The 22068-nt window shown below is 45.9% G+C and overlaps 1 protein-coding gene across 1 annotated transcript in view; it reads left to right on the forward strand.

The window, feature by feature from the left end:
- The first annotated feature begins 15494 nt into the window (after positions 1–15494).
- Positions 15495–22068, forward strand: part of MTM1 (myotubularin 1) — a 96982-nt gene continuing 90408 nt past the window's right edge. Inside the window, exon 1 of the mRNA XM_042975268.1 lies at positions 15495–15546. The gene's annotated coding sequence lies outside the window, so the exon portion shown is untranslated. The remainder of the gene's footprint in view (positions 15547–22068) is intronic.

Consider the following 22068-nt stretch of genomic DNA (forward strand, 5'->3'; position numbering starts at 1 on the left):
TCCCTGCATGGGAAGACACTGGCTGGCTGGCTGCTTCCCCCTGGGGGTGAACAATGAAAAAGGGATGGGCAGGCTCTGGGTGCAGTAGGGAAGGGGAGTGTGAGCTGGTTCCATGCCAGCCAAAACTCAGGGCTCCGGGCAGTGCAGGTGTGGCCCCAGGAACTGCAGTGGCATCTGAGGAGGCTGTCCCTCTCAACACTCTAAACCCCTGCCCTTGGGCCCTACTCTTGGTTCCCGTGTCCCTTCCAGTCCTCTCTCTCCAAGGCTACTTTCCAAAAACCTGGCAGGCTTTTCCTGTAAGCTCTCTCCTTGCCACTTGTGGTGCAAACTGAGACTCCACGTCTAAAAGACAGTTGCCAGTGCCTTTGCCATATTGGGGCTCCTCGACTGAGGGTGTACCAACTGACATCTGATAAAGCATAACTACGACCACCATATACCCAGCCCAACAGCCATCTAAACCCGGAGAATCGCCGAAAATGGAGAAAGGGAGCACGGGGTCAGTGGGCACTGGTGTTATCTGGCCATGGATCACACAAGGCCCAACACACAAAGTGTACACAGCCCCCATAATTGGGCCTAAAATTAAAATGCTAACCACGGTACACAGGAAGAAATTTACAAACTAGCAGCGATTTTGTTTGCTTTTTCGCAAGCTTGGGGCATTTGGGGGAGATTCTTGTAAAGGTCCAGATCTCTCCTGAAGCAGGCACACCCCCAAGGATGGTTGAGGCAATCAGTGCCTTCTCTTTAGGTCCCATAAATCCACTATAGAAATTGGAGGCCTTGGGAAGCAGCCCATCGGTCTTAGATGTGAACATTAAAAACAAATGAAGCAGCTAGTGAACACAGGCAGGGGGGAGATACGGCAGCTGCTGAAGCTTGCCCTCTACACAGCGCATCTGAAAGCGTGAGTTGCAGTGGGGCAAAGGCAGACACATTGGCTCTGGGGTTGATCATCCTTGGGTTCAAGAGCCACCTGACGTCAGGAGGGTCCCCCACACCTTTCTGAACTTCCATTTCCTCATCTCTAGAACAGCCATAGTAATCCTCCTAACCTCTCAGGGCAGTGGTGAAATTTTAATAAGATAATAAATAAGATAATAAACATAAATAAGATATGTTCAGGGCTCAGGAAATGGACACTCTTGTCAGAAGCACGCAAATGAATGGCCCTCAGACAGGAAGCAGTGGGAGTCGGGCTAGAGGTGTTTTGTTCACAGGGTTACAGCTCTTCACTCCACACACGTCACCCAGGCAGATTTCTCAAAAGGGGTTTCCCAACAGTGGCTCCCACACTTAGAGCTGCCCTACCTGGCATGGGCTTGATCACGCCCCACTTCCCGCTGGCCTGTTGGCCACTGTGAGGTTGAGGGTGCAGAATTGATGGCGTGGGGGGGGGGTGCGGAGAGTGGAGAGGCCTGTGTTCCTCTACCAAGGTCGTGTTGGCCAGCCCAAGGTGGTTGGGCTGGGGTACTCGGAAGGGCTGGAGCTGCTGCTGAAAACCTTGTGTGTGAGACATTTTTGCCTCGAGAAAGGAGGGGAGGGGAGCAGAAACCACCTAGACTTGCTCCCTTACTCTTGTGGACACTTCTCCCAGTGTCGTTCAAGAGCAGAGGGACCCCCAGCACTCATGGCCAACCTTTGCTGAGAAGCTGAGAAGGAAGAGGAAGCAAGAAAGCAGCTAGTGCTAGTTCATCATGATGCATGCGGAGACTGTTGTGGCCTGTCCCTCCTCTGCTGAGAGAAGGTTAAGTAAAGCGTCTGGGAAGCCTTGAGAGAAAGCCTTTCTAGAACTGATGGAGCAATGGCTCAAAAGAACTTCGTGTTCTTTTGAACTTCATGAAACTTCATGTCTCAGTTCTAGAGGCTAGAAGTCCAAACTCAAGGTGATGGCAGAGTCGTGCTGGCTCTGAAGTTTCCAGAGGTGGAAACTCCCCTGGCTCTTCCAGCTTCTGGTGGCCTCAGGCATTCCTTGGCTTGTGGCCCCATCGCTCCAATCTCACCTGTCTTCACATGGCCTCATCTTCTGTGTGTCTTTGTGTCTTTTCCCCTTCTTATGAGAACATCGGTCATTGGATGTAGGGCCCACCCTAAATCCAGGATGATTTCATCTCAAGATCCTTAAGTAACTACACCTGCAAAAACTATTTCCAAATAAGGTCACATTCTGAGGTTCTGGGTGGACATGAACTTGGGGGAGACGTTATTCAACCCACTACATGCTCCTAACTGAATTCTGCAGCAGTGTAGACATTTCAGAAATGATCTTTACTAGATATTATTTACGAGGATATCATTGATTGAGAAAAATGTGCTTCAGGGGTGCCCGGGCAGCTCAGTCTGTTGAGCATCTGACTTTGGCTCAGGTCATGATCTCACAGTTCATGGGTTCGAGCCACACATCGGGCTCTTTGCTGTCAGCACAGAGCCTGCTTCGGGTCCTCTGTCCCCCTGCCCCTCTGCCCCTTCCCCCACCTCAAAAATAAATAAACATTAAAGAAAAGAAATATGTGCTTCAAAGTAGCTTCTGTTGTCATCAAATTCCCCTCTGAAGGGATAACCACAGAAACACACCCTGCTCACTGCTGAAATGCCAGTCCCCAGAAGAGTACCAGGTATATAGTACGTGCTCAATAAATATTCGTTGGCTGAATGAATGTAATGAAATTCATTTAATGGCCAAATGGACTAGCCCTTCGGCTAAGAGAAACTGGTTGTGGGGCACGAAGTCCCAAGTTTTCCCAACTTTTTACAAAAAGAGTGTGAGGCATTTTTGACACAAATCTCACAAGTATGAAAACAGTCTGAGCTAAGCCCCTCTGGTCTGCCCTGCCCACCCTCTGGATAGTCCCCAGGGTACTTCCTGGGGGCACCAAGAGCCACGTGGAAATCCCTGTTGTAGGTCAGGAGTCAAAGGCAAATGAAATGTTTGAATGCCAGTGATACATCACACAGAGCACCAAGGACTACCCCTGAAATTTGCTTGGGAAAATTCAACAGTGTTTTATTCCACCCCACAAGCATTTACCAAGAGTCAGCCTACACTGTGTATTCTAGTAGAGAGTGCAATTGTTGTCTTGCAAGCTGGGTGGTGAAAATGATTGGAGAGTGAGGAAATACCCTTTCTATTAAAGGGGCCCCATTGTTTTCAGGGTGCATATTTTGTTTTCTTTGATTTCCAAAACAGAAGTGCAATACTAAACAAGGTATTTTTGTAACTGTGGGGGGGGGGGGAAGCCAAAAAAGCATTGTCCGTGTCTAATTGGACTAAATTGAAGGGCTTGGCTGCCAGGATTACTGTTTTGAAAGAGATCATGCTGTGTGCCAGCTTCCCAACTGGTAGTAATGCCCCATGACCTTCGGGATAGTCTAGACCTTTTAACGTGGCATTCTTCTGCAGCTGTCACCATCTTCTGCCTCACTGTTAAGCGTTGAATTGTGTCCTCCCAAAAGATGCTGAGGTCCTAACCCCCAGTACCTGTGAATGTGACCTTCTTTGGAAATAGGGTCTTCTCAGATGATCACATTAAGATGAGGTCATTAGGGTGGGCCCTAACCCAGTAGGACTGGTGTCCTCATGAAAGAGGGGACATTTGAACACAGAGACAGAGGCACATGGGGAGGACACCAAGAAGACCAGAGTGATGCTGCTACAAGGAGCTACCAGAAGCTGGCAGAGACGCCCAGAACAGATCGTTCCCTAGGACCTTGAGTGGGAGCACGGCCCTGCCCACAGCCTAATCTCAGACTCCTGGCCTCCAGAACTGGAAGATGATACATTTTGCTTGCTTAAGCAGTTCAGCGTGTTGTACATTGTAAGGGCAGCCCTAGCAAAGAAATGCGCTCACCTTCCGTCCTGATCCGTCCGGCCACCTCCAATCCTACACTCCCACTACTCTGTGCCTTGGCCAAGAGGAATCACACGTCCAGGTTTACTGGGACAGTCCCAGCGTGTGATTGTTGTGCCAGCATAATAATGAACAGTGCCCCCTTTCAAAGGCATCCTAGTTTGGACTGTGTATTCTGTGGTCACCGTAGCATTCTTCTGTGCCATCTCCAGCTTCGAGCGATCCCCCTCTCGTTTGCTACCTCGTTGCTCAAAACCCGTCCCAAAAATCACTGCTTCTGTGAAACACACACCACCTCAGCCAAGATTTCATCAGTTGGTCCTCTGGGTCCCCAGAGAAGTTTATACGTTTCCAGACCACGATACTTATTACTATATCATGTCAGCCCAAACGTGCCCTTCTCGGGGAAGGCTCCCTGACATCCTGACTCAGTGCCCTGGTCACTGCTGTCAGTGTCCTGGGCTCTCCTCCCTTCATGGTTTGTAGTCTGGGTTGTAATGAGCTACTCGGGGGAGTTCATATCCACTGCAGTAATCTATTACTTGCTCCTAACCTGTGGCAGTGGGGACCGTGTGTGTGTCCTGGCACACAACTTGAATGAAAGAGCATCTAGGTGTTTCTTTGAGTGCTTATCCTCCCTTCTAAAGCTGTCAGGTTTTGCCAGTCTTGACTGTACCCTAATCCTCTCTGTGTCACTGTTAGCACCTAGTACTGTGTTTAGAACAACAGAGGTGTTCAATGCCTATTTATTAAGAGCATGCTTAATTTAAGAGCCTAACTCAGTTGCCATATAATACTATGAGTCAAAAAAGAATACTGCATTTGCTTCCCTTCTTGAAGGATATTGGGGGCTTTCTGGACAACAAACACAATTGAGACAATGACCTCTCTCAGAGTGACTGTTCCACTGGGAAAGAGAAATGATATAGTTACAGTAATCTCCTGTCCAACAATCGCTGCAAGGTGAGGGAAGATGTGGGAAATGGCCCATTTCAACCTCTGATCCAGGTGATTTCAGGTGAGAGCTGTTGTAGAAATGCACGACTAATAACTCTACATGTGTATTGAGTCACTGAGAATTTGTACAAAGTTCTGATTTATATGAGCTACACCAGGTCTCACAGCACCTTCGTGAACTAGCCAGGGCAGAGAAAGAAGCGCTGGAAGCTGCCTTTATTTAAAAGGGTCAAATAGTGTGTCTCCAAAGTCACACTGGTGACTGTCCAGGAGGGAGCCTGATCGTTGAAAACTGAGGTTCTGTTCCCAGCTCTGCCGGCTACCAGCACAGTTACCTTGAACTACCTGCAGCCTCTCTGAGCCTTGGTTTCCTCATCTGTAAGAGTGGGATGATCACTTTATTCACTTGTCTTCAAAGGTTGCTGTATGGACCAGATAACAAGATGGGATGAGAGTGGTTGGGGAACTTGAAGTCACCGGATATACTAGGGGCCTTCCAAGATGGTCTTCCCAATAAACCCAGAGAGAAAAGGAAAAGAAAGAAGTACCTTACTGACATTAAGATAGACATATGAATTGGTGGAATAGAATTGAGAGCCGCAAAATAAAGGCTTACACATATGATCGTTGATTTTTTTTTAATTTTTATTTTATTTTAAGAGAGAGCAAGTGACAGAGGGACAGAGAGAGAGGGAGAGAGAGGGACAGAGAGAGAGGATCCAAAGTGGGCTCTGCACTAAGAACGCAGAGCCCAATGTGGGGCTTGAATTCACAAACCGTGAGATCACGACCTGAGCTGAAGTCAGGCACTTAATCAACTGAGCCACCTAGGTGCCCCTGGTCATTGATTTTCAACAAGGGTGCCAAGACTATTTTGTGTAAAAGAACAGCACTTTCAACAAATAGCACTGGATATCCACAAGTGAAAGTATAAAGTTGGACCCATACATCATACCATACACAAAAATTACTCAAACTGGGGTGACTGGGTGGCTCACTCTATTAAGTGTCCAAGTCTTGATTTCAGCTCAGGTCATGATCTCACGGTTCATGAGTTCGAGCCCAGCATTGGGCTCTGTGCTGACAGGGCAGAGTCTGCTTGGGATTCTCTCTCTCCCTCTCTCTCTGCCCCTTTTCTGCTCACTTGCTCACTCTCTCAAAAAATAAATAAGCTAAAATTTTTTTTTTACTTATCTCAAAGTGGACCACAGATCTCCATGTAAGAGCTAAGAGTATAAAACTCTTAGAAGAAAATAGTGGTAAATCTTCATGGCCTTGGATTTGACAACTATTTCTTCAATATGGCACCAAAAGTACAAGTAAGAAAAGAAAAAAATAACTAAATTTGACTTCATTAAAATTTAAAACATTTGTGTTTCAAGAGAAACCATGCAGAAAATAAAAATACAAGCCACAGAATGGGAGAAAATGTTTGCAAATCATATATCTACAGTGGACTTGAATCTGAAATATATTAAGAATTCTTACAACTCAACAATAGAATATTTTTTTTTAATGGGCAAAAGATCTGAATGGACATTTCACCAAAGATAATATGCAAATGGCCAGTGACCTAATGAAAACATGGTCACCATCACTAGTCATCAGGAAATGCAAATCAAAACCATCAAAATGAGGCACCATTTCACACCCACTAGGATGGCTAGAATGAAAAAGTAACAACTGTTGGTGAGGACGTGGAGTCATTGGCAGCCTGATACACCTTGCTGGTGGGAATGTAAAATGGTGCAGCCACTTTGGGAAATGGTCTGGCAGTTCTAACAAATGCCAAACATAGCATTACCGTATGATCCAGTAATTCTACTGGTGTATAGCCAAGAAAAATGAAAATGTGTGTACATGAGGATTCAGAGAAGCGTTATTCATTCATAAGAGCTTGGAAACAACCCGAAAGTCCATCGATGGATGCATGGATAAACAAAATGTGGTAGGTATATATACACACAATGAAGTACTGATTCATGTTACAACATGGATGAACCTTGAAGACATTATGCTAGGGGCGCCTGGGTGGCTCAGTCAGTTGAGTGTCCGACTTTGGCTTAGGTCATGATCTCATAGTTTGTGGGTTCAAGCCCCACATCGAGCTCTCTGCTGTCAGCACAGAGCCTGCTGGGGATCCTCTGTCTGCCACCCCCTCTCTCTCTGCCTCTCCTCTGCTGGCACTCTTTCTCTTAAAAAAAAAAAAAAGAAATATTAAAAAAAAAAAAAGAAAACATTATGCTAGGTGGAAGAAGCCAGACACAAAATGCCACATATTGTAGGATTTCACTTAGATGAAATTCCCAGAATAGGCAAATCTATAGAGAGAAAGTTGGTAGTTGCCCCAGGATAGTCAGGATGTAGAAATAGGGAATGACTGCTCATGGGTGTGGGATTTCTTTGGGGAGTGATGAAATGTCCCGGATTTACTTTTTAAAAGTTATTTATTTATTTTGAGAGAGAGAATCCCAAGCAGGCTTTGCACTGTCAGCACAGAGCCCCAGTACAGACCTCTAACTCAGGAACCATGAAACCACCACCTGAGCTGAAGTCGGATGCTTAACTGACAGAGCCACCCAGGTGCCCCGGTCCCAGATTTAGATCGTGATGGTGGTTAAACATCTCTGTGAATATGCTAAAAACCACTGAGTTGTACACTTTACGTGGGTGAATTTTATTTTATCTCAATAAAGCTGTTAAAAGAGAGAGAGAGCTCATGTAACGTTCTGTGTTGGGGGCAGGGGAGAGGGGAACGAGAGGGGGAGCTTAGCCTAAGCAGGTTGCCACATGCAGCACTGAGACCAGGCTTTCCTGGAGCTCTATTAGCTGTCTGAGAATTGCCAGCCCTCTCATTCCCAGGCACTTGGGCTTTGCTCCCATGAGCCCCATTGCTGAGGAAGGATAGGTGAGTTGTCTGCCGCTCTCACTAGAAGCACTGCCACTAGAAGAAACGCTAGAAGAAACATCACACAGTTTACTCTCTTGGGGCCTGACAGAGGCAAGGATTAAGAGCTGGAGAAGGGGCTGAGGCTCCATCCCGCTCACAAATAGCTACTCCCGGAAAACTCATAAGATTAACAGGTTTCTTTGGGTGGGTGAACACGCCTTCCACTGGTTGAAGTGATCCCCGGGTACTCTACGTGGAAAGGGAGGACCTTCCTCAGACTCTCCCTGGGGCACATTTGGAAAGAACTCCCCCTAGCTCCGCACCTCTGATGGGTGCGATCCTTAGGATGCAGATTCTAGGGAAATTCCAGGGCATCTGCTTCCCTGCACACGCCAACCTTTTCCTTGATGCTTTCTTCAGAGTGGATAAGAAGGGTTTAGGGATGCAATCCGGGAAAGACCCTCCCCAACAACTCCTGTGAGTATTTGGCGGTGACACAAAGAAGAGGTGGTGGTGTTTATCTTGGAAAAGACTCTTGTTCTTGCTTCCCTCATTTTTCTAGCTGCCTGGGACTTGGGCTCTTGCTTGCTTCTGGCTCCCTGCGGGAAGTTTTGTTTTGTTTTGTTTTAACATTTATTTATTTTTGAGAGACAGAGCATGAGCAGGGGAGGGGCAGAGAGAGAGGGAGACACAGAATTTGAAGCAGGTTCCAGGCTCTGAGCCATCAGTACAGAGCCCGATGCCAGGCTTGAACTCACCAACTGCGAGGTCATCACCTGAGCCAGAGTCTGACACTTAACTGACTGAGCCACCCAGGGGCCCCAGAAGTGGGACACAAGACCTTCTGTCCTAGGTGGAGGCCAACCTTGCGGGGTACGATCACGTCTAAGATGAACTACGGAGTCTAGGTTTTTTGGCCCCCTTAGTTCAGACTACTGTGGAGGCTTAATTAATCTTTTCTAAACAATTGTAATAAAATACGCATAACCAAATTTACCATCTTAACCAGTTTTCTAGTGTTAAGTACCCTCACATTGTTGTGCGACCAATCTCCAGAACTCTTTTCATCTTGAGAAACTGAAAAATCTGTCCCCATTAAACAAGTTCCCATCCCTTTCCCTCTAGCCCCTGGCACCCACCATTCTTATGTCTGCATGTATTTGACTAGTCTAGGTGCGTCATATAAGTAGAATCATTCAATGCTTGTCCTTTTGTGTCTGGTCTCTTTTACCAAGCATAGTGTCCTCAAGATTCATCCATGTGGTAGCATGTGTCAAAACTTCCTTCCTTTCTAAGGCTGAATAGCATTCCATTGTATGGATAGACCACACTTTGTTTGGCCATTCATTCATTGATAGACACTTGGGTTGTTTCCACCTTTTGGATATTGTGAACAATGCTGCTATGAACATAGGTGTACAGGTAACTTTTTTGCAACCCTGCTTTTGATTCTTTCGGGTGTACACCCAGAAGTGGACTTGCTGGGTCATATAGTAATTCTATCTTTAATTTTTTGAGGAGTCACCATACTGTTTTTGACAGTTGCTGCACACTTTACATTCCTACCAACAGTGCACAAGTGTTGCAATTCCTCCACCTCCTCACCAACACTTGTTATTTTCTGGTTTTGGGGGGGGTTGTTTTTCCTAAAGGGTGTGAGGGGATATCACATTGTAGTTTGGATTTGCACTTCCCTAATGCTTGGTGGTATTGAGCACCTTTTCATGTGACTATTGGCCATTTGTATGTCTTCTTTGGGGAAATGTCAATTTAAGTTCTTTGCTGTTTTTTTTTAATTGGTCTATTTGAGTTTATGTTATTGAGTTGTAGGAGTTCTTTATACATTCTGGATATTAATCCTTCATCAGATATGTGATTTGCAAATATTTTCTCCCTAGGTTGCCCTTTCACTGTGTTGGCTGTGTCCTTTGATGCACAGAAGTTTTTAATTTTGATGTAGTCTAATTATCTATTTTTACATTTGTTACCTGAGCTTTTGATGTCATATATTTTGAGTTAATTTTTTGTGTATGGTGTCACGTAAGCATCTAACTTCATTCTTTTGTCTGTAGATCTACACTTTTCCCAATGCCATTTATTGAAAACATTGTCCTTTCTCCATTGAATGGTGTTGGTACCCTTATCAGAAATCATTTGATCATGTATGTGAGGGTGTATTCCTGGGTTCTCTGTTTTATACCATTGGTATATATGTTCTTTTTGTTTTTTAATTTGAGAGAGAGAGAGAGAGAGAGAGAGAGAGAGAGAGAGAGAGAATCTCAAGCAGGCTCCACATTCAGTGTGGACCCTGGGATCATGACCTGAGTTGAAACCAAGAGTCAGATGCTCAACCAACTGAGCCACCCAGGCGCCCCATATGTTCTTTTTATTCCAGTACCTCACTATTTTGTTTACTATATAGCTATGTAATTTGTTTTGAAATCAGGCAGTGTGACACCTCCAATGCTTTTCTTTTTCTTCAAGATTGTTTCAGTTATTTGGGATCCCTTGAGATGCCATATACATTTTAGGATGGATTTTTCTATTTCTGCAAAAGAAACAGAATTGGGATTTTTACAGAGATTTTATTAAGTCTTTAGATCCCTTTTGGGTGGTATTGATGTGTTAACAATATTAAATCTTTGAATCAATGAACATGGATGTCTTTCAATTTATTTGTGTCTTTGTTTTCAGCAATGTTTTGTAGTTTTCAGTGTACAAATCTTTCACCTCCTTGGTTAAGTTTATTCCTAAGTATTTTATTCTTTTTGATTGATTAATCTGAATAACAAAATGTTCATGCTCAGCAAATATTTGCTGACATTCAGGTCTTTTTCTCTTTCATTTCTTCTTTTCTCATATATTCTCTTCTAGGTTTAATGTTGGGTCTCCGAATATTTCAGTGTTTGAGAAGTAGCATACTATTCACCTCAGCATGAATCAGACAGCCCCCTCAAAGACAAAGATAAAGTTCTTTTTAAACATCTATTTTGAGTAAAACACACTTGAATGTATCATGAAACAGTTCCTCATAGGACTTCCTTCCTCAAAAAAATTTCTTAGTGTAAGAAATAGAGATTAAAAAAACCCTCATTATTAGGGGCAAAGGGTGGGCATCTTGTGAGCTGATCTTTCTTTTGTGTGGCTTTGGTTTGATTTGTGATATGACTGGGGTCTGGAGCAATTTTCTCACCATGCTGCTTGTAGACTAGACCTCAAAGCCATCCCCAAACACCCTACTTTTGTGTAGTGATGAGGGAGACAAACAAAACTGGCCCTTGGAAACATTGTAATGTCATAACAATAATCTCTGCATGTCTGGCCCCTATGTCCAAGAGGCCCTGAGACCAAAAAAAAAATTGTGTTTCTCTTTGTGTGTGAGTGTTTTTATGTCCCATTACTTGGCTCAAACTTCCACCCAGCACCTGGGAAAATAGACTCTGCTGACCAGCAGGGCCTCTCCAAGGAGGCCCCAAACTCAACACTGAGTTCTATGAGAAAGTAGAAGGGAAAGATCAGCAAGAAGCAACAGAGCTCTCATCTGCACGTGAACAGAGTCCAGCTTGACTCCTTGGTGTTCTGGAGCCCCTCTGTGTGTGTGCTTATAGGTCATTGGCAGTTCCCAGAGAGAAGATGGGGGGAAAACTTCTGGTTTCTAGAGTCTACGGATGTCAGGTTCCCTCTGTCCAGACTCAGCTCCCAGGTAAGCACTCCCTGTCCTGCCCCCATGGGGCTTGGCCACCATCTTCTCCTGGTGGGGCTTTTTCCTAGCCTGAGCCAATCTCTTGCCTTGTAGCACACCCTTGGTGTGTGGCGGGCAAGCTGCACCATCCTCTCCCATTCAAAACCCTGGGGCTCTTGAAAACAACCAACCAGCCAAACAAAAACAAACAACTGTGGGCAGTCTCAGGAAACTTAACTGAGGCTACTCACCCTCCTGCCCCTGCCCCTCTAAACCCCAGCATTACAGAAGTATAACTTTTCCACAGTGAAATTCATTCATTTCAAGTTTAGAGTCTAATGAGTTTGAGCAATTGTATACAGTCACGTGATCACCATCACAAAGTATAGAACATTCTCATCACCCCCAGAACTTCCCTCTTGCCTCTTTGCAGTCAGCCCCCTTCCCACACCTCTGGTTCCAGTCAACCACAAACCTGCTCTCTATCACTATAGTTTTGCCTTTTCCTAATGTAGTGTAAATATAGTGTATTGTGTATTGTTTATTTCACTCAACATAATATTTTTGAGATTCATTCAAGTTGTAGCATATGTATCAATGGTTCTTCCTTTTAATTGCTGAGTAGTATTCCATTGCATGCACACATTACTGTGTAGCCATTCATCAGTTGATGGAAATTTGAGTTGTTTATCTTTTTGACTATTATTGTGAAAGGCTGCTATGAAGATTTGAATACAGGTTTTTTTGTGAACATAAGTTGCCATATCTCTTGAATAAATAGCTAGGAATGGTATTGCTGGGTCTTATGTACATTTACCTTTATGAGTCACTGCCAAACTGTTTTCCAAAGTGGCTACATCATTCTGCTCAGGTTACTTTTTTAATAATAGCTTTTTTTTTTCCAGAGAGAAAGCCTGAGCTGGGGAAGGGCAGAGGGAGAGGGAGAGAGAATCTTAAGCAGGTTCTATGTCCAGTGCGGAGCCTGACTCAGGGCTTGATCTCACAACCTTGAGATCATGACCTGAGCTGAAATCAAGAGTTGGACACTCAACCGACTGAGCCACACAGGTGCCCTTGCTCAGGCTACTTTTTTTTAAGTTTATTTTTTTTGAAATAGAAAAAGAGAAAGAGAGAGAGAGAACATGAGTCGGGGAGGGGCAAAGGGAGAGGAGACAGAATCCCAAGCAGGCTCCATGCTGTCAGCACAGAGCCTGATGTGGGGCTGGAACTCAGAAACTGTGAGATCATGATCTGAGCTGAAGTCAACAGTCAGTCACTTAACCGACTCAGCCACCCAGGCGCCCCATGGCTACTTTTTAATAAAGAGCAGAGGTGAGGGGGCCGTGGGTAGAATCACTTACAATAAGCTTATAATGTAGATACTAATGTCCCCATTTCCCAGATGAGGAAATTGAGGTTGAAAGAGATGTACTGCCCCAAAGTCACACACCTAACAAACAAAGGAAGGAGCTGGAATGCCCAGGGGCTTGCTCCTGCCTTCTCCCACCTCTCTTCCTATCAGCCACAACCTGGCAGCTTAGGAACACTGCTGCCTTGACATTCTAGACAGCACATTCTCCTCTGTTCTTACTGTGCTAGGACACAGTAACCGTGAGAATTGGCATTTGATTCCTTTTTTCAGAGGAAGCCGCTAATGATCAGAAGTAACTTTCCCAAGACCAACAGCCTTCTCCTTCTATAAGAATGCCCCTTCCCTTCCTCCACTCTCCTCCACCCTGGGCTTGAACCTGGTAGAACCAGGTGGTTGCAGTCCCCAGCCTACAGCAGGGGTGGGGACTGGGAGGTCAGAGCACCAGCACTGGGCCCGTGTGTGAGGACACTAAGGGAACAGGAATTTTCCCTTCTCAGACCTGCTTCCCACTGAGGACTGTAGAAGTGGGATCAACATAGACTCATCCTGGGGCCTGCATGCTCCATTTGCCCTAACTTCAGAGAACAGGATAAGGCCCCAGAGGACAGGAGGCACCTCCAGCCTATGCCCTAGCCAACGCCAGAGGGCCTAGGTGGGGAGATGGGTGCACTGTGTACTACCCAGGAAGGTTATCAGCCTTAATGTCACATGCATTGCTGCTCCCTCCCTAGTGTCTCAGAGCCAGCTGTCTACTGACAGGCTCCTCTGCATTTGGGGTGTGTGTGTGTGTGTGTGTGTGTGTGTGTGTGTGTGTGTAAAATGCAGGGAAGCCTGAAGAACCCCCAACACACACACAGATACACACATACTTTGAACTACGAGATGCAGCTCCAGCCTGAGAGCAGGACTGGGTCAAGAATACAGTGACCTCACCCAAGATGAGGTGGTTGCTCCCCAGTAGTGCTCCATGTTTACAGTTTTCCAAGTGCCCTCCCCCCTTCACTTGATCCTCGCACCTACACTGAGGCAAGGGTCACTCTACATCCCACAGGCCAGAGACTGATCTTTACTGGCCCTTTCTACCTGGGCTGTATCCTTCAGAGCTGGAGCTGGGTTAACCTCTTTAGGAGGAGGAGTGTTCTTGCTCTGTAACCCCCATCCCCTGGTTGAACAAAGGGTTTCAGCCAACTGTATGCAAGGTCTCGCACCGAGCTGCTGCCCTCTCTCCATGGCGTTTTCCCCGATCCCTCTGCTTCAAGACTCAGATTATTCAGTAACCCACCAGGCAGCCTCTCTGGCGTGCAATGCATGCAATCAAGAAGCATTTACTGAGCACTTTTTGAAACCCAGTACAAAAGTGAATGTGATTCAAAGAAGTTCACAGTCTGGGGAGGGGAGTTGGCAGGCTGACATGTAAGCAAATGATGACATCATCGTGATGAAAAGGACTCTGGGAGAGCTAATTCTTCCTGGCCCGGGAACAAGTGCTATTCTGCTGCCCTTCCAGGAGTTTGGCCAATGCAGGAGAAAGAAACAGCAAGTGTAAAGGGCTGGAAGGAGGAAAGAACATGGTGCATCCAGAGAATAGAAAGAAGTTCTCTGTGACTAGACCAGAATTTGGGGCGAGGAGAGAGAAGAGGCACATTGGGAGAGTAGGTGGGTTGAGTCTGAAGGGACTTGTTACTCATGTAAGAAGTCTGGACTCTTCAGTAGGGTTAATGTGTGTGTGTGTGTGTAGTGCGTTTAATGTACATAGTGACTTATGACTGTATATAGATACATATGAAAATACACATACTAGTATCAGGTAAAACAATTGTGTTTAGATGCTGGAGTACTAACAAATATAAGAGGAAAAAGATGTTGAAGGGATCCTGTTTACCATCATTTACATGAAGTGTTGATGTATATATATTATATATTAGTAATTATTACGTAGCATGAGGAATTTTACTCCTGTTCTTCAATGTGTCCTATTAAGTTTGGTTTATTTGATGACACACAGAATTCTTTTCCTGAAGTTGTCTTGCTTCTGTTTTTTTTTTTTCTTTTCCTTTCTTTTTACTGTGTTAATGGTCGCCCGTCCCTAACCTTAAAAAAGCAGAAGGAACTTTGTCCTTAAATGTTTCCTTTCACTAAGTCTCAAGAGAGTTCTTGGAAAGATACTGGCACGGCATGAAGTACACACCTCAGCTGTTCATTTGGTTTGTGAATTGCAGATTCTGGGCCAGAGTCAGTGAAATTTCTTTTTTTTTTTTTTCCCCCTTGTAGTATCTCAACTTCACGCAGCCAACTCTATGTACCCAATATCAGTTCAATTTAGTGACATCCTCTAAAGTTTTATCTAGAGTTTTCCTTCTGGATTTCCCCTTTATTGGAAAAAAACAATGGGACACAGAGGAGTCCTGGGACTACGCTTCCCAGCGGCCTCCGCCGGGCTGCTACTCCAACTTCCCCTGCTGGGGCGGCCCCTAGTATCTGGGCCTTGCCCACTGGCATCGTATTTAGAACTACAACTCCCAGATGCCTCCAAGCGCCGGGCCTTTCAAAGAGGGCTTCCCAGCAGCCTCCCGGGTAAAGAGCCCCGCCTCTCAGGGTGGCTCTCAAGGCTCTCCAGGCGCCTTCCACCCGCCTCAGCCATGTCACGTGACGCACACCCGCCAACCGACGCACGGAGGAGGGCGGCAGGCGGTGGCCAGGGGCGGAGAGGCCGCAGGGGGCGGGCCCTGGAGGGGGCGGAGCGGGGCCCGGGAGCGAAGCAGCCTGGCAACGGCGGTGGCGCCCGGAGCCCGAGGTGGGTGAGCGCTCGCTTCTGGCCTGGCTCCGAGCCGGGTGCTGCGGGGACCTGGGGGGGAGGTGGGCGGGAGGAGGAAGTTGGGACTCCCCGGGCCGACGGGTCCCGCGTATTCTCGCAGCACCCGCGGGCGTAGGTGGCGGGGGGGGGGTGTCGCCCGAGCGCCTCGCTGTCCCCGCCAGCCAGGGCTGAGTGAGGCCGGTGAGCCGCAGGCAGGTGCCTCCGGCTTCCTCCCGTTCTCCCCGCCCAAGGTCCTGGGCTGGCGACGGGCGAAGGTCGGGACGGGAATCGGGGCCGAGGGGAAACGCTGGGGGCGTCGCGGCCGCTCCCCGGACTTTGCTTCCCCGTCCTGTGGCGGCGAGCGCGCTGGGCGGCCGTCCTGCCTCCCCGGCGACGCGCCTCGGCTGGTCCTCGCCTTGGCCGTCCGCCTCGGGTGAGTGCCCGCCGCATCCCCCGCGGGTCCTGCGGAGCGGCCGCAGCCCGGTGCTGTCCGGGAAGCCTCGGTGGGCGCTCTCGAACAGAGTTTCTGTGTCACGCACGGGAGGTTTATTTGCTTTTGCAACAGTTGAGAGAAGATCTGAGAAGGAACGGTTAGTTCCCTGATACGCAGTCGGAAGTATGCACAGGCAAGAGCAAGCAAGCGCCCTTTGCCGGGTTGCCTCCCTTAACTGTCTTTTGCTGCGCTCAGGAAGTGAAAACTAATTTTAGTCTTTGCCTAAGCAAATATGAAATGAATCTGCTGCAAAGATTATATTATGGGCTTTATAGACACATACGAAGTATGGGGCGGAGTGAATTGTGACTGGCTTTTAAATAGACATACTAGACCTTCACAAGAATGGAACCATGGAATGTTAGAATTGACTGGGACCTTGAAGTTCATAGTAGTTAGTTTCTAGGATGGGGAAACTGAGGCCCAGAGAGGGTAACGCTGTTTAATGTGACCCAGGATTTGGGGCAACCTAACGGCAAAGCTAATATCACAAGTCAGTTCTCTAGGGAGTATCTTGGCGTCTAACCTGGGTACTTTTTATCACAGCTTAGTTTTGTTTTTTGTAGAGTGTCCACCTTAGAATCTTGAGACTGAGCCAGTGATTTTGCTATAGTTCAAACCATTTTGAATTCCCTTCAAAACGAGTTTACCAGCCAAATAAGACAATCAGGCTTGTTACTTTATAGACACACTTTGCTTTCATCCAACATATGTTTTGGGCATGATCTCTTATTACCAGATTTGATCCAGTGACTTTTGGCTGTTTCACTAAACCAGATCTACCCTTGAGAGATTCCACTCCATGGAGTAGATTCCAACCAGTGGTGCTGCCAGTGCATAGCAGCCTCCCCAGGTGCTTGAAAGTACAGAACATTCATTGGGGCTTTTAGATTCTAGCTATTAAATGATTGGTCTCCTTACCTTAAAGTTATAACATATAGTTATCAAGTTCTCAGTGGCTTCATTTACCCATCAAACCCAGAAAGCCCATAGTGTGCCTACAGTGTCCCAAGCACTGAGAAGACAGCAGACAGTACTACTGATGAAGCTTTACAGAGCTTATGTGTGGGGAAGAGGACAATAAAAAAAAGTAAACGATACATTTTCTAGTGGAGATGAGCACTATGCAGAAAAATAGAACTCCCAAACTCTATGTCAATAAAACAGGCTGGCATGTTTGAGAGTGACTTGGGAATTACATTGAATTGTTAGTTTTTGAGTGTCAGCTGCTGCTCCATTAAAGTAAATAATCAAATCCAAAAGTAAATCTGTCTAAAAGAGATTCCGTGGAGTCATCATTTTTCTAGCGATTGCCTCTTGGATCCTAAATTCATCACGGCCTCATTTTTACTTGCATTTTTTCTCTTACATGCAAACCGTGCTTTCAAACACCTAGGGGGGTGGTCTTTGAATCCCTTGCTATCTCAGTAGTTACCTTACTCTAGCTACAGAAGGCTCTGCTGAGGTCAGTATTCCTTGTTGATTTCATGCCAGTGTCAGCCTGCCTCAGGCTACCTTACACAAGAATTTCTCTTCTTGCCCTTTGGTTTGTACAGAGAACCTACTATCTGAAATGATCCGCAATCTTTGGGTTGTATGGTTTTTAAAGAAAAGAGTTCATTTTGATGTTAGCTCTAGAGTAAAGAAGCATTCAACGTCTTAAAAACTAAAGTGCTAGTGGGGTGCCTGGGTGGCTGAGTCAGTTAATCATCCGACTTCAGCTCAGGTCATGATCTCATGGTTTGTGAGTTTGAGCCCCACATTGGGCTCTGTGTGGGCAGCTCAGAGCCTGGAGCCTGCTTCAAATTCTGTGTCTCCCTCTGTCTCTGCCCTTCCCACAGTCACATTCTGTCTCTCTCTCAAAAATAAATAAACATTTTAAAAAATTTAAAAAAACCCCTAAAGTGCTAGTAAAATGGCATTCGTGATAGCTTACTCTACAAGTTCATCTGTTTGTACCTTTTCAGTTCTCTCCTAGTCTGTATGTTCAATGGCTTGAAAGCAAATTTTTCATTCTTACAGGTTCTGAAAAATGGCTGAAGTCACAAAAAAAAATACTCAAATATTCTTTGTTCCAAAATGAAAGGAGGATTAACAAAATGTAGTTACTTTAAAAACCACTGAAGGAACATGTGGTTCTTGCTCTTATTGAGGGCTCCAAAATAAGGAGAAAAGCAGAGCCTCTTCAAGGCTTAGTAGGCGACATTTTGAACTGGTGGCCAAAGGATTTCAAAGGCCAGAGTTTCTTGTTATTTCTAAAGTTTTTTCAGTTTTATAGAAGAATAAGAGTTTGTTTTCATTATTCTTTAGTAATTTCCCTTCCCTGCTTCTGACCTCTTTGAAGTTCTGCTTTCTTTATTTTCTAGTTTCTCAGTTCATTATTCTTTTTTGGCAGATGGGGGAGGGGCAGGGGCTGGGGCTGTCATTTGCCTACGAGGTATTGACTCTGGATTTGAATCCTGGCTCTAATATTACCTGTGTGATTTTGGGTGAGTTACTTATGCCTGTGCCTTAGTGTCCTTATCTGTAAAATGAAAATAATACTGATAGCACCTTCCTCAAAGGGCTGTTGTCTAGACTGAGTGATAATCTATGTTAAGTGCTTAGAATAGTGTCTTATTTTCTTTGAAAGATAAAGAAATGATTCTAGACATGTCCTAATAAACTTTTGGACATCAAATAAGCGTGATTTTATTTTTCTAGACATTTCTTAGCATTTTGTGGGTGACTCGAGCTTTTAGTTTCAGGTGATATTGGCAGCGGTATCCACAGTTCTTGCAGTGTGAAGTTCCCGTCAGTGTTTGGACTCAGAAATTACTCGAGGCCACATTTTGTCTGTTTCTACAAACATGATTAGAACAAGAGTGGCCTTCTTCCAGTTGCTCTGCTTGGAAAGCAAGAGGGTACCAGGAGACCCAGTTGGAGTTAGTCGGGTGAGATCCAGTTGCCATCCTGTAGTTGGAGGATGGTTTTTCATGTTAAATGTTTACAATGTATTTTTCCATCTGAGCACCTGGACAGTCTCATCCTTTTCCTTTTAAGGAAAGGAACCTTAAAAGGTTCCTTTAGAACACCTCTTTAGCAGGCACCTCTTTAGAACATTGGCATCACGCACTAGCACTTTCTGTTTCTACCTGAGGAGTGAGGGGTGATAAAGGAGCCCTTTGTGTGAGGTGGCCGAAAGCTTCCTGAGTCTGGATTCCAGAAGCTGGGTTCAAGTCCCGTTTCTGCCACGTCTTAACTCTGTGACACCAGATACGTCATTTTACCTCACTGCTGCAGCCTCTTCCATTTGTATGATAGAGCTGTGATCCCTACCAAGCTTCCAGAACTTTGCAGAGAATCACATGTACAACAGTATCCTTCATAGGCTGTGCAGCATTATTATTGCTTTCATGTGTTATATAAGCTGTCACTGTTTGGAGAACTGGTGTAAGAGAGCAGTGTCCCTCCTGTTGTTGGCCCACCTGCCCCATGGCTGTAGGTGTGGCCTCTGCCTTGCTTTCCCTCTTTTGTCAGCATTGAAAAATGTGGGTGTTTCATTGCCTCTCTCAAATGGACCTGAAGCCATTGGCACACCTTGTGAGCTTCCATTTTATTTATTCCCAAGACGGTAGTACTGTATAGCCAACAATCACAGGGCAACAGCAAGCGATCTCTGCATCAGGGAATATTGCCTGCTTTTTTCTGAAGTATTTCGGAGTGAAAATCTTTCGTTTTTCAAATCGACACCTTCCATTAGCCCCTCAGTGCAGCCTGAGGCCCTGTGGAGCTCCTCCATCCACAGTAGCCTGGATGCTCTCACTCCAGGGGTTAGGGTGAGAAGACATCCAGGGCATTGATTGTGCTCCGGGTCCCTGCTGCCTTCATTTTCCAACAGAACTGGGGCTTAGTGCTCTGTTCTTGTTATTTGAAGTTGTTTCTCAGGATCCTGGAAGGACTCTATTATAAGTAGCTCTTTGAAATGTCATGTACTTAGGTTCGTCCAGTGTTGCTGAGCTGCAACTCTGTTTTGATACGTAGTACCTGAATATTTCAATATCACTTGTTCCATCTTCCAAGCTTGTGCTGAAAGTTGGGGCTGAGGTTGGAGACGTTTTTTTTCCTGGGCAGGTGAAACCTAACATGGCCCTCTACACACAGTAGACATTTAGAAAACACTCTTTGACTTGAACTGGACAAGTGGAGGGGTAGTTCAGAGTTGTTTGGATGTGTTCATTTCAACAAATCGGGTTGTATGTATAGAGACCATATCCATATCTCCCCCCACCCCCACTGCACGATGGAAGGGAGCTCATCCTGAGCCTTCCCCCCCCCCCCACCGTGGTTGATTAGCAAATGAATAAGAAAGTTCTTTGAGTCCAGTGATGGGAGAGGTCTCACACATTACATTCCCAGCCTCTGGATTTTTGGACTACTGTCGCAAGCAGTTTGAGTTTAGGTTCATTTTTGCTTTGCTCGTTGGTACATTTTGGGGGGTGGGGAGGGGTATGGGAAGTTGAAGGGTAATAATTAAAAGTAAAAATAAAAGTAATTTGTTTGTAACTCATTCCTTTCTTATGCCCTTGCCTGAAAACCTTGACAACACCGTGATATCCTTTCTTTAGCTTGTGATAATTGTTACATATCTATATTGTGCCCTTGGGCTTTCTGGGAAAAGGAAGCGCTGTTTCCCGGAGCCTCTTGAAATGGAACGCGCTGCTATGTCCCGGCGCCATGTTTTCCCCTTCATGGGAGCTTCGAGGCACAGGTGGGTCACAGAGGGGATTCGTGGCATCAGATGGTGGTGCTTAAATTGCCCTTGGCTGAGCCTTTAGTTCCTTTATGGCCCCGAGATGACTTAGGTGGGGACTTAGAACAAGGGCTGTGCTGTCAGGGTTTGTTCCAGCAGTCCTGGAATTGGCCTGAGCTGTTTTGCTAAAAGAAGATACGTATCCCATGGCAGTGACCCCCAGCCATGGCTTGTCAGTAGTAGGTGGGTCAAGGTAACAGGGACGAGCCACACCGTAGGAGGACAGTGCCGTTGACGCTAGTCATGTGTCAGGCAGGATATGAGAAACCTCAGTCGAGATTCCATTTTGAGCTTTCTGGTCCTGAAGTGTTCCTTGCAGACACTGATGGTTCCAAATCTGAGAGAGAAAGTAAGTCCCTAGACGGAGGGCAATTGGATTTGGCCCTCATCTCTTTGCAGCTCTTGCCGTGAGGCCTAACAACTGAGTTTTTAAGGTTGAGGCTGAGTGCAACCCTGCTGGCCATTTCCTTTCTTCACCGTTTTCAACTCTGACAGGGCATGATCATTTCTCCAGAGGTTGCCGTCCCTTCTATGCCACAGAACAGTTTTTCCTTGTTGATAAAAAATTGTCCTGATGCTCCTGCTGTTCCTCAGCTCCTAGGAGCCCAAGAGCAATGTAGAATTTCAGTACCCCCCCCCCCATCTACACCTAGAGTCTGCATTTTGATGACAGCCTTTGGTGATCTGTTTGTAAATTAAAGTTTGAGAAGGCCAGTTTAACTAGTAGCTCACATCCCGGCTTCCCCCTGATCCTTTGAGACCTTGTGGTCCATTAGAAAGATAATTTGAGCCACATGTGTAATCCATTTTCCTAGTAGCCGCATTAAAAAAGGAACAGATGAAGTTGATTTTTATAATGTATTTAACCTAGTATATCCAAAATATTATCATTTCCACATGTAATCAGTATAAGTATTAGTGAGATGTTCCCCTCCCCTTTGTACGAAGGTGTCGAGGCCTGGCATGTATTTATATTTCTGCCACCCCTCCATTTGGACTAGGCACATTTCAAGTGTTCAGGAGCTGCATGTACTTAGCGGCCCCCGCATTGGACAGCACAGCTTCGAGAGATACATTTTGGCCTTGATTTGCTGTCGATGCCTGAAGAGCAGTTAGAGCCGTGGTCGCCTCAGTAATAAACTTGCATTCACGATCCGTGTTGTAACCTGTGCCAAGCCCTTTGCCCCTTGTGATTACGTACATCCCGTATGAATCCTCACAACATCCCACAACTTTG

This window comes from Panthera tigris, chromosome X (genome assembly GCF_018350195.1).
Source record: "Panthera tigris isolate Pti1 chromosome X, P.tigris_Pti1_mat1.1, whole genome shotgun sequence".
In the NCBI taxonomy this organism is placed as follows: Eukaryota; Metazoa; Chordata; class Mammalia; order Carnivora; family Felidae; genus Panthera; species Panthera tigris.